The sequence below is a fragment of the Equus quagga genome, chromosome 5 (genome assembly GCF_021613505.1).
Source record: "Equus quagga isolate Etosha38 chromosome 5, UCLA_HA_Equagga_1.0, whole genome shotgun sequence".
Taxonomy (NCBI): domain Eukaryota; kingdom Metazoa; phylum Chordata; class Mammalia; order Perissodactyla; family Equidae; genus Equus; species Equus quagga.
The window spans coordinates 7,244,181-7,257,991 of NC_060271.1; positions in this window are offsets into that span (position 1 = coordinate 7,244,181).

The window sequence follows — 13,811 nt, forward strand, 5'->3', positions numbered from 1 at the left end:
ACAGAACACATGGGGAGGGTCACATGAGTAAAAAGTGTGGACTTTGTAGTCAGAAAGATATGGTTTGGATGAATGATGTGGACTTAGGAAAATCAATAAAACTTTCCAAGCCTCAGTTCCCTCAGCTGTAAAACAGGATACTATAGGATCATTTTAAAAATTAGAAATAACAGACGTGAAACACCTGACAGAAAGATGGCACACTGTTGACAAAGCTTTTAAATTACACAAATAAGTAACACAAGGTAAAAGAAATCAATGAAAACCTGGTAAACCCGGAATCTTGGAAAGACTGGCTAGTGGGGCATGCAGAAACAGGAGTGAGGAATGATCAGAGTGGAACCAAATCATGAGGAGCTGTGCCAGATTACAGATTCTCAACCTTGTTTTTTAGACACTGAGCAGAAAGTTCCAAAAGTGACCTCACAATAACCTCAAAAATAATTTACTTCAGCTACTAATTTAAAAAAAAACAAAAACTATGGGCAGTTATTACATCGCTAGAATCACAAAAAGGTCTAGATGATGCATTCTACAGTTTCAAGGGTTTTCTCAAACTGGCAATGTTTTACTTCACTTACTTTTAAGGAGGTATTTCTCTCGTGCAATTGAAAATACAAATGGAGACTAAAATTTATATAAACACTGACAGAATGTTTTCACAAAATTTTGTTAGTGCTTGCTCATTATTTTAATAAGGAGAATTTTGAGATAGGCTCTGTCATGCTTTGAAATAATAATAAAAACATATACCATTTACTCTTTCTCCATTTTATTTTTTTTTTACTTTTTTTTTTTTTGAGGAAAATTAGCCCTGAGCTAACTGCTGCCAATCCTCCATTTTTCGCTGAGGAAGACTGACCCTGAGCTAACATCCATGCCCATCTTCCTCTACTTTATATGTGGGACGCCTACCACAGCATGGCTTGCCAAGCGGTGCCATGTCTACACGCGGGATCCGAACCGGCGAACCCCGGGCCACCAAAGTGGAACGTGCACACTTAACCACTGCGCCACCGGGCAGGTCCCCTTTCCATTTTAATAAAAGGAATTCTGGCAGATAAACCACCAAACCTTAACCATGAAAGGTTCGAAAAGAATCATATGACAAACAGAAATGCTACATTGATCCCAGCAAAAAGCCTCCAGAACTGCTGTTTTTTGTAACCTTATAAAGAAATTATGGCATCCAAAGCAACTAAAAGACTATATAACAAACCAGTGGAAGCCTTTCAGCCCACTCAGTTCAAAGTCAGCATTACAGGTTCTAAAAGTAATCATAATCAAGTGGGAAAATACCGTGGGTGATCCATTGTATGTAAAATGAAAGCCCAAAATTTGCACTTAGTCTACTCAAACAACAGTTCCCTGCAGTAATTCCTATTTTGAAAAACTTTAGAAATATTAGTAAGTCATTATTGCTGACTTTGAAACTATGTCCTACAGAAACCTCATACGAAAGCTTTAACACCTAGAATGAGAACAAACAATAGGAGACTATACCACATATACAGTAAAGAACAATGACTAATCTGTATTTTTTTTTTGAGGAAGATTAGCCTTGAGTTAACTACTGCCAATCCTCCTCTTTTTGCTGAGTAAGACTGGCCCAGAGCTCACATCCGTGCCCATCTTCCTCTACTTTATATGTGGGATGCCTACCACAGCATGGCTTGCCAAGTGGTGCCATGTCCACACCCGGGATCCGAACCAGCAGACCCCGGGCCACCGAAGTGGAACGTGCGAACTTAACCGCTGTGCTACCGGGCCAGGCCCAACTATCTGTATTCATATAGAATCATATATCATGGAGAGGTAACGGTAATCCTTAAAATCTGTCAGACCTGAGTGCTTAGAAATGTTAATAGTCAAATATGCAACTGGACTCTAACTTTTTAGAAATGTTTTAGCAGTTAAAGGAAAACTAAACCTAAGGCTTATAATTGCCTTTTGTTAAGCAATATTCTTAGAAGACAACCTTTTACAGTTGAAGTCTCCACAACCACTACCCGCTTCACCACCCAATATGGTTAACCAATTCCACTGAGTTCACTGTTTACTAAAAAGGAAACTAGAAAGTTCACAGCTTTTGTCCTCAAGCCAAAAGAAAACTCATTATCAAAGAATCTGGCAATTTATCTGCAAGTAAAAGCTTCAACAATTTACCTAATGACTGCAAACAAAAGTTATAAACCTCAGATAGAGCCTTAACTTACTTCTTTACACCTACTAGGATGGCTATAATCAAAAAGACAGATAATAACAAGTGCTGGTGAAGATGTGAAGAAACTGGAACCCTCATACACTGCTGCTAGGAGGAATGCAAAACCGTGCAGCTGCTTTGTCCTCAAAGGTTTAAACAAAAAGCTACCATTTGACCCTGGCAATTCCACTCCTAAGTATATACCCAAGATAAAGGAAAACATTTGTACAGGAAATGTTCATAGCAACATTATTCATAATAGCCAAAAAGTGGAAACAACCCAAACTGATGCATGAATAAATCAAATGTGGTATATCCATACAATGGAATATTATTTGGCAATACGAAATTACTGATACATGCTACAACATGGATGATTCCTGAAAACATTATGCTAAGTAGGGGCTGGCCCCGTGGCCGAGTGGTTAAGTTCACGAGCTCCGCTGCAGGCGTCCCAGTGTTTCATTGGTTCGAATCCTGGGTGCGGACATGGCACTGCTCATCAAACCACGCTGAGGCAGCGTCCCACATACCACAACTAGAGGAACCCACAACGAGAAATATACAACTATGTACTGGGGGGCTTTGGGGAGAAAAAGGAAAAAATAAAATCTTAAAAAAAAAAAAAAACATTATGCTAAGTAAAAGAAGCCAGTCACAGATTGTATGATTCCATTTATATGAAATCTCCAGAACAGACAGGCAAATCCAGAGAGACAGAAAGTACATTAGGGGTTGCTTAGGGCTGGCAAGACTAGAGGAAATTCAGAGGGACTGCTAATAGTAATGGGTTTCTTTTTAGAATGATAGAAACGTCTAAAATTAGATAGTGGTGATGTTTGCACAACTCTGTGAATATACTAACAGCCACTGAATTTTACGCTTTAAATGGGTAAATTGTGTGGTATGCGAATTAGATCTCAATAAAGCTGTTACCAAAAAAATAGAGCCTTATGTAATACTCTAAATTTAATTGAAAAACATGTGTTCTTCACTTCACATTTCACAGCCTCTCTACAGTTAATATTATCTCAAACTGCCAGAAGAACCCAGGGCTGAATATATCCAAATTCCCTAATTCACGAAAAATTCTGGACTCATTTTATCATTTCCTTAAGTCTTACATCTTAAGACTCCTTCCCTCAAAAGGCAATAAATTTCAATTTAAATCTAATTTTTAAAAATCTAGGGCACGGATTTACTACTTCTGTATTTTAAAAAATGCAACAGGGCTGGCCCAGTGGCGCAGCAGTTAAGTGCGCACTTTCCACCACTTCGGTGGCCCGGGGTTCATCAGTTCAGATCCTGGGTGCAGACATGGCACTGCTTGGCAAGCCATGCTGTGGTAGGCATCCCACATATAAAGTAGAGGAAGATGGGCATGGATGTTAGCTCAGGGCCAGTCTTCCTCAGCAAAAAGAGGAAGATTGGCAGCAGATGTTAGCTCAGGGCTAATCTTCCTCAAAAAAGAAAAAAAAAAAAGCAACAGAACTACCATCATAGACATTAAGTCACATATCCTTAAGGATATATCATCATAAGTAATCAGAAAGATGATAAATCACTATAGAATTATCAACCAAAGAAACTATTATAGTCAAAAGCCTAGGGCTGCAAAAGCATGTTTTAAGCTTAAGTAAACAAATGTAAGGATTTTAAACAAAAAAACAATTTACAGAAAAAGTTTTAAGATTTTTTTAAAATAGTTCTGTAATATAAAATTCCAAATGCCTTAGGATCCCCATCAACATTAAGTTCTCCCTTTCCTTTGCCCAATATGAACTCAATGATTTTTTCTTGATTTCAATGTGTCCATAGAGATTTCCTCTTCTTTACCCTATTTTACTAAAAGTTCTCAAAAAGTATTTCATAAGTACAAAACATTACATACTGTTCTAATTTTTCCAATAGTTCATTTCTAAAAATGGGCTATTTACAATAATTCAAGAGAAAAAAATTTTAAGTACTCCTTAATTTGTAAAATAGCAAATATTTTTAAAATAATATTTTTGAATTATTTTATTAACTAAATTTATTGAGTATTATAAAGTATAAGGCATTCTACTAACTACACATAAAAAAATTCTAACTCTACTGACACCTTGGTTCTCCTTAATTTAGTAATCTCTACTACTTCAAAATTCATCATATTGATTTTATTTCTTAGCAGTAAACTGTATAAATAATTATCTTTCAAGCTCTTTCAAACAGAAGTAAACAAGAAGTATATTTTCCACTTCCTGAGTAACACTGATTTACCAGGACTCTCGGGACTGAACTGTAGCTCTGATTTACATATTATATGATTTAATCCTCACAATAATCCCATAAGGTAGGTATTATCAGATTCATTTTATACAAGAGTAAACTGAGGCTTAAAGGGGGTAAGAAACTCATCCAGGGTCACATAGGTTATAAGAAAAGACTGGAACCCATACCTGACAGGTTATAAAATCTAGTTCTAATCATACTGCAGATTGTAAGAAAAAGTCTATGTTTGGAAGATTCTTCAATTCTTAAATAATGTTAGCTTAATAAATTGATATCATTTTTTGAAAACTAAGTACATGAACTATTCTCTTCAGTAACTGCAACAACCTTTCACTGATTACTATATACTAAAAATGTAGCTTTACATTATGCAAGTCGGGTACACAGAAGTAAAATCAAAGATCACATAAAACTCTAAAAATGAATAATTTGTAACAAGTGTACCCTATACACAGGGAATAGCTAATTTTTAGCTAAAAATGATATGGAAAATATGGGTGTGTAATAAGATCAAAATTGTTTCTATCAAAAATTTCAAAGAATTCCAAAAGTAGGCTCATTCTCTAAAAAAATTAAAGCTACCAAGTTTTAGGCCACATAGAACTCCAACGTCTGGTTTTTGTTTTCCCGAAAAGCAGGAATGGAAATGAACATTTACTGAGCACGTTCTATGTGACAAACACTGAGCTAATTGTTTTTGATTGCTTTTATCTCGTGGACCCTGTTCTACTTCCCAGTGAGGGGTGCTATCACTCCAACAGTAATAAGAAGAAACTCAGGATCTAAACGTCACATTGCTCTAAGAGTTGGAGTAAGGATTCCTGTCCACATCTGACTCCATACTGTGCACCACCAACATGCAATTAACAACCCTAAAACACACAACACACACGTACACACACCATTCCTTTAGAAACCTAAGAATTTAAGTTAAAATCCAGGCAGTTATCCTTTAAACAAGCTTTGTGCCTTGCAACTGGTCTGTGGCCAGCACATAACAGGTACCAAACAAAAGTTTACTGCACGGAATGAACAGTGGTAACTTAGCAACAGAGGAAGAAATCGGATCATCTCCACTGATTGCATCATTCTAAAGGAGTTAATACAAAACTATCACTTACCAGGAAACATATACAATTATCTCCTTAAAGAATAAAACACCGAATCAGGAATTAGAAGAGAAAGGAAAGACCATACATAAAAATTATTACTATCCTTAGAAGGCAAGCTACTGGATTCAACGTAGGAGGCTTAAAGAGAGATCTAGCATGTTCCACTCAATTACAACACGTCTGACCCTGCCTTGTAACAGTTAATTAAACACGTCCTGCTTCCACAGTTAGCTAGTTGCTAGCAGAGACCCTGGTCATTTTTGTGTTTTTGTGTTCCCAGAACACCAAACACAGGACCTGGCGCTTAATATTAATAGCTAAAATTGTATAAAGATCTGTTACAGATTACAAAACTTTTTCAGATGTATTTACCCTAAAAACCTTGCAAGGTAAGTATAGTAACTATCTGCATTTTACAGACAACAACAGTGAGGTCCAAGGAGATTAAGTGCCAAGACAAGTAGCCAGCCATCCTTCTATAACACCACAGCTACCACAAAAGGCTCTCAATAAATGTTTGTTGATTGAATCAGCTGTCCCTCAAAATATCATTTTTCTTTCTAAGATTATAACACCATTATCTGTTGCCACGAGAAATGATTGTATTGCCACTTAAAATTGATAGCTTTGCTAGAAAACAGACAACTTTCATTCAACTTGCCAAGGTTAGTTCACTTTAAACTTTTATATCAGTGATTCTCAAACTTTAGTAGGACTAAGAATAAGGGAGCTTGATAAAAATGAAGACCCTTGGGCCACCATCATTCCTAGAAATTCTGATCCAAGGGGCCAGGAATCTGCATATTTTAATCAGCACTCTCAGCTGATTCTAACGTTGGTAGTCTTTAGGGAAACTGAAAAACTGAATTAGATTTTTTAAAACCTAAATTAATGTACAAAAAAAATTAAGCCAACTTTTTACTATTATAAATATTTAAGCAAAATCTTACAAAAACAATACAAGGGTACCACATATGACAGGACAGGTCCTCAAAAACATTTACTACACTAAACCTCCCTAGACCTCAGGAGCTTCCCACACTACACACGAGGCAAGTCAGGGGTCTTCTAAGTGGTTACTCTTGTTCTTCTATTTTACTGACGAATTCAACTGTGATTGCAACGCAATTTAGTAAAGCATTTTTATAGGTCTTACACACATAACTGAATGTTAAACAGTAAGATTAAACAGTCAACTTTGGACCTAATATATAGAAATAATAATTTAAAAATCACCAACAGTACAAGCCAATTTTAAATTTTATACGACCATCAAAACGTACTAACTGTGAGATTATGGGTTCCTTTCCCCCCATTACTAAATATTTATTGAGAGTCAACACAGTAGCTTTCTGTACTTTCTGAATTTTCTACAATAAGCATATTTTTTTCATGATTATAAAAGTTTTCGAAGTATTTATCAATCGTACGACCTTCAAATACATAACAGGAAAACAAGAATAACCTGTAACCACATCTATCATAAACCATAAACACTGATATACCTGACATGGTATCAAATTGTAATCACTAACTTTTTTTACATTAACACCAGAACAAATCACTTAACTTGTAAAATTTAGAATATGTTCCATTTCCATCAGGCATCTGTTATTAGGACAGTTAGCATGACTTTTTAAAATCCTCTTGTCATCCATTCTATGTATCTAGTCAGGTGGAACATTTTTGTAGCGAGAATGGAGGCATTAAAATATTTACACACTCTTATTGGGAGACAAGGGGGAACAGACCTTTGCAATTTTTTCTTAAAAAGTATTTTTGTAATTGTATTTATCTAGGAATCTTAACATCGCAAAGCTGGGACGGGGCTTTCTCCAAGGCAGACCACGCTTAGGGGCAAAATGTAATAGACGAAGGCCGGGAAGAGCGACCGGCAGGTGATGAAATTTCACCTCAAATAAGACGCCAAAGGTTGTTTTCAAGCCAGTCAGCTCGGTGAATGACACTCCAGGGGTACCAGGGCTTTCGGGGCCCGCACGTTCTGCTCTCCAATCCCCATCCCGCCCTCCCGCCCTTCCCCCCGGGACTCTGCGGGACTCAGGATGGGGCGCGGAAAAGCCAAAGCTGTTTGCAAACAGGCGCCCTCCGCCTCCCTCCGGGATGTACGTGCAGGGCCCGGGGTAAGAGGCTGCGCTCTGCCCGGGGCCAACCCGAAGGGTGCCAGTGCCCCCGCCCGCCCCCGGCTCCACACAGCGGGCTGCGCCGGAATCGAGGCCGGGCGAAGGCTTCTCGGCGGCGCGGGGCCTAGTCGCCCCCCATGCGCCTCCAGCCTTTGGGGGACGCGGGGAGGAAGGGCTGAGGCTCCAGAGCTGCGGGGTGGGGGCGGCGGCCACAGCGGCAGGACGCCCCGTCAGCCCGGCTAGAGGGCTGCCGCCAGGGCCCTCCCGGGAGGCCGAAGGCCAGCGAGCCCGCGACCGCGCCGCGCCACACTCACCTCGAGCAGCGGCCGCCGCCGCCTCAGCATGGCCGGGGGGGTCGTCCCCGAGCCGACAGCCTCCTCCGGAGGGCACCGGCGCGGCCCCAGGCGCCGCCGCGAAGCCTCCCACTCCTGAAGGGGCTGTGCTCGCCGCTGCTGCTGCTGCTGCTGCTGAGGCCCAGCGCCCGCCGAGCCGCATCGGGCTCCCGGGCCGCCGCAGCCACGCGGATCCCGGAGGAGCGCCGCTGAGCCGGGCCGGGGGCGCAAGGCTCCGGCGGGACGACCGAGGCGCTGCAGGCGGGGATCCTCGGCGAAGCCTCCAGCGTCGCCGTGGCCGCTCCTGCCGCCGGCGCCGCTGGGCCACAGCGCCCCCTGGACCCCGCGCCCGGCTACGGCGCCGGGACTGCGGCGGCCGCCCGGGCACGAGCGTCCGCGAACGCGAGGGAGCGCGGCCTGGGGATGGCGGGGCCCGCGCGCCCGGAGCCGCCCGCGGCCCCCAGCCCGCCGCTGAGGACGCCTCCCGGGGGCAGAAGCTCCTCGGTCCCCACAGACCCCAGCGGGCCCCGCCCCGCCCCGACCCCCGCACCCCCACCCTCAGGCCCCGGGCACCTTTGCTCCTTTTCCTTCTCTCCAGAAGGTACGTGAACGTTCCTGTCGCTCGGACCTCACCTGAGAGCAGGAGTGTGAGGGAATCTCCTCGTTTTCATCCCTTGATGATTCGAGGGGGAGCCCCTCTAATCCCTTCAGTGTCGGGGTGTAAGAAGAGTGACCCAGAGCCACCCCTTTTCCCCGCACACGTACAAAGTCCTCTCCTAAACAGATGAAGGAATTGTCTTTGACCTTAACTTCTTTTGGATCTACTGTGCAGATCATTACAGAAATTTCCTACAGATACCAAACCCTTAACCGTCACCTCCCCCAAAATAGAAAAAGATAATAATATGCCGAGCAAGAGAAGAGACTAGCCAACGGGTTGTCCTGAAATTCATAAACAACTTAAAGGTAAGAAAAGAACCATCCATCTTTTCTAACTAACCCCTCCACCCCTGCCAAATCCCAGGTAAGGCGCTGAAGGAAGGAAATTGTTTGTTTATTGAAGTATAGTTGATATACAATATTATATTCGTGTAAGGTGCACAACATAGTGATTCGACATTTATATACGTTATGCCATGATCGCCACAAGTCTAGGAACCATCTGTGACCATACAAAGTTATTGCAATATTACTGACTATATTCCCTATGCTGCACATTACATCCTCATGATTTATTTATTTTATAACTGGAAGTTTGAAGAAATTGTTATATAGCAGGGGCTGTGGAATCATTCTGTTTACTGATACCCCATATTCTATCTCACTCAAATTCCAGAGTGCAAATATCAGAACTGAAAAGAAAAAAAGACTGTCAGAAGGGAAGCAGGGAAAGAGAGAGATTCTCCAAATCCTCTGGTCCCAAATTTTTCCAAATACGTTATTTTATCATAGAGTAGTATAATAGAATGAGCAGGAATTTGGTACCAGACAGATCCTGATACTACCAATTCCAGCTCTGTCGTATTTAGCTTTATGACCCTGGGCAAGTTACATAATGTTTCTGAACCTCTGTTTTCAAATGCCTACCTTGGGAGTTGTTGTGAAGACTGGAGATAATTCACGTACAGGAACTGGCCCATGGAAGGTATTCAGTAAGTGTTAGTTCCAGTTATTGTTGGTTCCAAAACATCCTCTCGGTCTTTCTTAGATTCAAGATTGTTCCCATCTGCTTTTGTTCTTTCTCCCTCAGTGGGTGTGTGTGTGAATGTATTCCTGTCAAAAGACAGGTGCAGCATCCTTCATCATCCTCAGTCTGGGTAAAATTTCCCTAAATTTCACTAATGGATTTATGTAACATCCCTCCACTGAAGAATAATGGAGTCTCATACACTGGATCCTGTGACATTCTGTTGAATAGCAGATATTGGCATAGAACCGATATGTTTTTCTATATAGAAAGAATTATAAGGCAGTGTCACCGTACTTTAGGTTGTGTCCTAATAATAATAAATGTTAATGAGAAAATTATATAAGGTCTCTGGGAACTTTCAAGTAATAATTGAGCAGCCACCGTGGAGAAAATATAACCTAACAGCTCTCCTCCAATCAATCATACAGCTGTTCCTGTACAATCCTGAGCGTGCCTTCACCACCTACTTCTGAGTCACATTACAAAAAAAACACTATCCCCTTTTTATAACAAGAGAAACTGGGGCTCAGAGAGAAACTATGATTCATCCTGACAACAACTCTATGAATTAAGTACTCTACTACCACACTTGTACATGTGAAACACATCCAACCTAAGGAAAAGCTGGAAGTAAACCCTGAGATTCCTTCAGTCTCCTGTCTGATCCCCTAACACTTCTTTCTGCTATATTCAGAAAATGCCATAACAGTAAGTCACTCTTGCTAAAAATTTTCAGTCTAGAGAAATGAGTCCTTTAAGTTAGATCGGTTTGACAACCTAAGGTTAGCTCTGTGTTTTCCAAGCCTAATTCGCTACCACCCCAGGAAATCTGCGATTGTTTATGAATAATCTTGCTACCCAGGGTGTAACTACTACATGAAGATGATTCATTTGTTCCCAGGACCAGTTTCCTCTTGCTTCACGCTTTCTCCCCTTATTCAAATTATGTTGCTGAAAAGGCTGCCTTTATCGTCACTACCACCTCCCTGATCATAGTAGGCCACTTTAAATCCTTTCTACAGTTTCATTTCATTGTTTTGACTTTTCCTACCCAGTATGCTCTCTGCTCCCGAAATGTCTCTCATCTGTTTTCCTCTCCTCTACTATAAATCTCTTGTTCATTTCAATCTACCTTGATTTGCTGTCAATTGATTTGGTTACCCCACTCTCAATTTTGTGTTGATTTCCACTACTATCCAATGACTCTAAAATATCTCCTTATCGGGGCTGGCCCCGTGGCCGAGTGGTTAAGTTCGCGCGCTCCGCTGCAGGCGGCCCAGTGTTTCTCCGGTTCGAATCCTGGGCGCGGACATGGCCCTGCTCATCAAACCACGTTGAGGCAGCATCCCACATGCCACAACTGGAAGGACCCACAACGAAGAATATACAACTATGTACCAGGTGGATTTGGGGAGAAAAAGGAAAAAAATAAAATCTTAAAAAAATAAGTAAATAAAATATCTCCTTATTCCCAACCTGGTAAACCTCCTCACTTCCATTTTTATACCATATACATCCCTAGAAAGCCAGTATTCTAAGGATGGTTTCTTCAAGTGAGTTTAAGGTGTAGCGCCCCAAACAAAATTTTCTTTGCTATTTAAAATTCAGGTCTTTTAGGGGCTGGCCCCGTGGCCAAGTGATTAAGTTCGAGTGCTCTGCTGCAGGCGGCCCAGTGTTTCATTGGTTTGAATCCTGGGCGCAGACATAGCACTGCTCATCAAACCACGCTGGGGCAGCGTCACGCATGCCACAACTAGAAGGACCCACAACAAAGAATATACAACTATGTACCGGGGAGCTTTGGGGAGAAAAAGGAAAAAAATAAAGTCAAAAAAAAAAATTCAGGTCTTTTATTTGTCAATTATACTTCAATAAAGCTGGGGAAAAAAATTCAGAACAAAAATTTCCTGGCTTGGTGAATGGCACAGGAGTCATCCTTAACTCTTGTGTCTCTGTCCTGGACAATTGGTCACTTAGCATGATAAATTCCACTTCTTGCTTTTGTTGAATTTCTCTCCTCTCCAACTCCACTGCCACCCTCTTTGGTCTAGGGTATATGCTCAATAAATTATAGGTGCACTGAATGAAAAGAGGGGAGGGAGGGAGGAATGGATGAGTATTATATTTATGTACAAGAGTGTATATTGTATAAAAGTTTGTTTAAAAGAAGGCACAAAACCTCCTCCATGCTTCCAGTAATCCTTGTGCTTCCCCATTTATAAGTACTCATCCCTGCACTGTCAATATCTGTTTCCTTGTATGTCTGCCCTTTCAGATTGTGAGGCCTATGAACCAGGTTCAGTGTTTGGTTCCTCTCTGTATCCTCACAACCAGTCTCAGCACAGAGTAATCTCACAGAACGTTAAGCTGAACTAAGCTGTGGCTTAGCCTGATGTGCATCAGGCTAGTGCATCCCACCCTCTCAGCGACTTTTTACGCCTTTCCTGTTAACTTTCAGGGCCCACCAAAGAGTAAGCCTCTCCTTCAACAGGTGATTATTCTGCAGCCCAGAACTGACCCCAGGTGGCTGCTACCAGCTATGGCCTCCCAGCCCTCAGCAATCACCAGCCACAGCCAGGAGTCAAACCCAGAATTCACAGTCTGGGACATTTGAGATCTTGTTAGGTCGCTAGAGTCATTTAAAAAAGAACAAAGCAATTCCCATTTTAGGAATCAAGCATAAGAAAATAATCAAATATATGAACAAAGATATATGCAAAAATGTTTATTATATATTTTACTGTAGGTTTATAACATACAAATGTGAGGAAATGGGGGCCAGCCCAAAATATGAAGAAAATCTTAAATAAGTTAAATGAATTACTGTACTTGCATGCAAAAAGAATATTATGCATCCATTCACAATTGTGTGTGTTTTTTTTTTAGATTGGTGCTTGAGCTAACAACTGTTGCCAATCTTCTTTTTTTTCCTACTTTTTCTCCCTAAATCCCTCCAGTACATAGTTGTATATTTTAGTTGTGGGTCCTTCTAGTTGTGGCATGTGAGATGTTTCCTCAGCATGACCTGATGAGCAGTGCCATGTCCATGCCCATGATCCCAACCGGTGAAACCCTGGGCCACTGAAGCAGAGCATGTGAACTTAACCACTCGACCATGGGGCCGGCCCCCACAATTGTGGTTTTTGGGTTTTTTTTTAATTAAGATTTTATTTTTCCCTTTTCTCCCCAACCCACCCCCCCACCCCCCGCTGTACATAGTTGTATATTTTTAATTGTGGGTTCCTCTAGTTGTGGCATATGGGATGCCACCTCAGCATGGCTTGATGAGTGGTGCCATGTCCACACCCAGGATTCGAACCGCCAATACCCTGGGCCGCCGAAGTGAGTGTGCGAATTTAACCACTCGGCCATGGAGAAAGACCAACCCACAATTGTGTTTTTATAGAATTTTAAATGACATTGAAAACTGCTCATGTTTCTGTATCAAATTAGGAAAAACAGTGTTAAGTTAAAAAGACTATTGTGTGATCTGAATTACATTTTTATATACTTATTTGTAAAATATATAAATATATTTAGAAGGAAATACTGTGAAATGTTACATGTTTGTGGGATTTTTTGACTTTTTATTTTGAAATAATTTCAAGTATAAAGGTGCAAAAATGCTACCAAAAATATCCCACATATATTTCACCCATATCTAACCACATTTCCCTTATTATTCTCTCTCTTTCCTGTGCGTGCATGTGCTCTCATTCTCACTCTGTTTTTCTATCTCTCTAGAGAGAGAGATATAAATATGGTTATATAAAGAAACTATTATAATTATTTTCTGATCCATTTATCCCTAAATATTTTTCAGTGTATTTCCTCAAAACGAAGACAGAGTACAAATAGCACAGTACAATAATCAAAATCAGAAACTTAACATTGACATAGTACTGTGATCCAATCTATGACCTTTTCAAAATTTTGCCATTTGTCCCACTAATATTCTTTATAGAAAAAGAAAATAATTTTTTTTTATGGCCCAGGATCCAGTGCAGGATCACACATTATAATTAGTTGTCAAATCTCTTTAATTTTCTTTAATCTGGAACA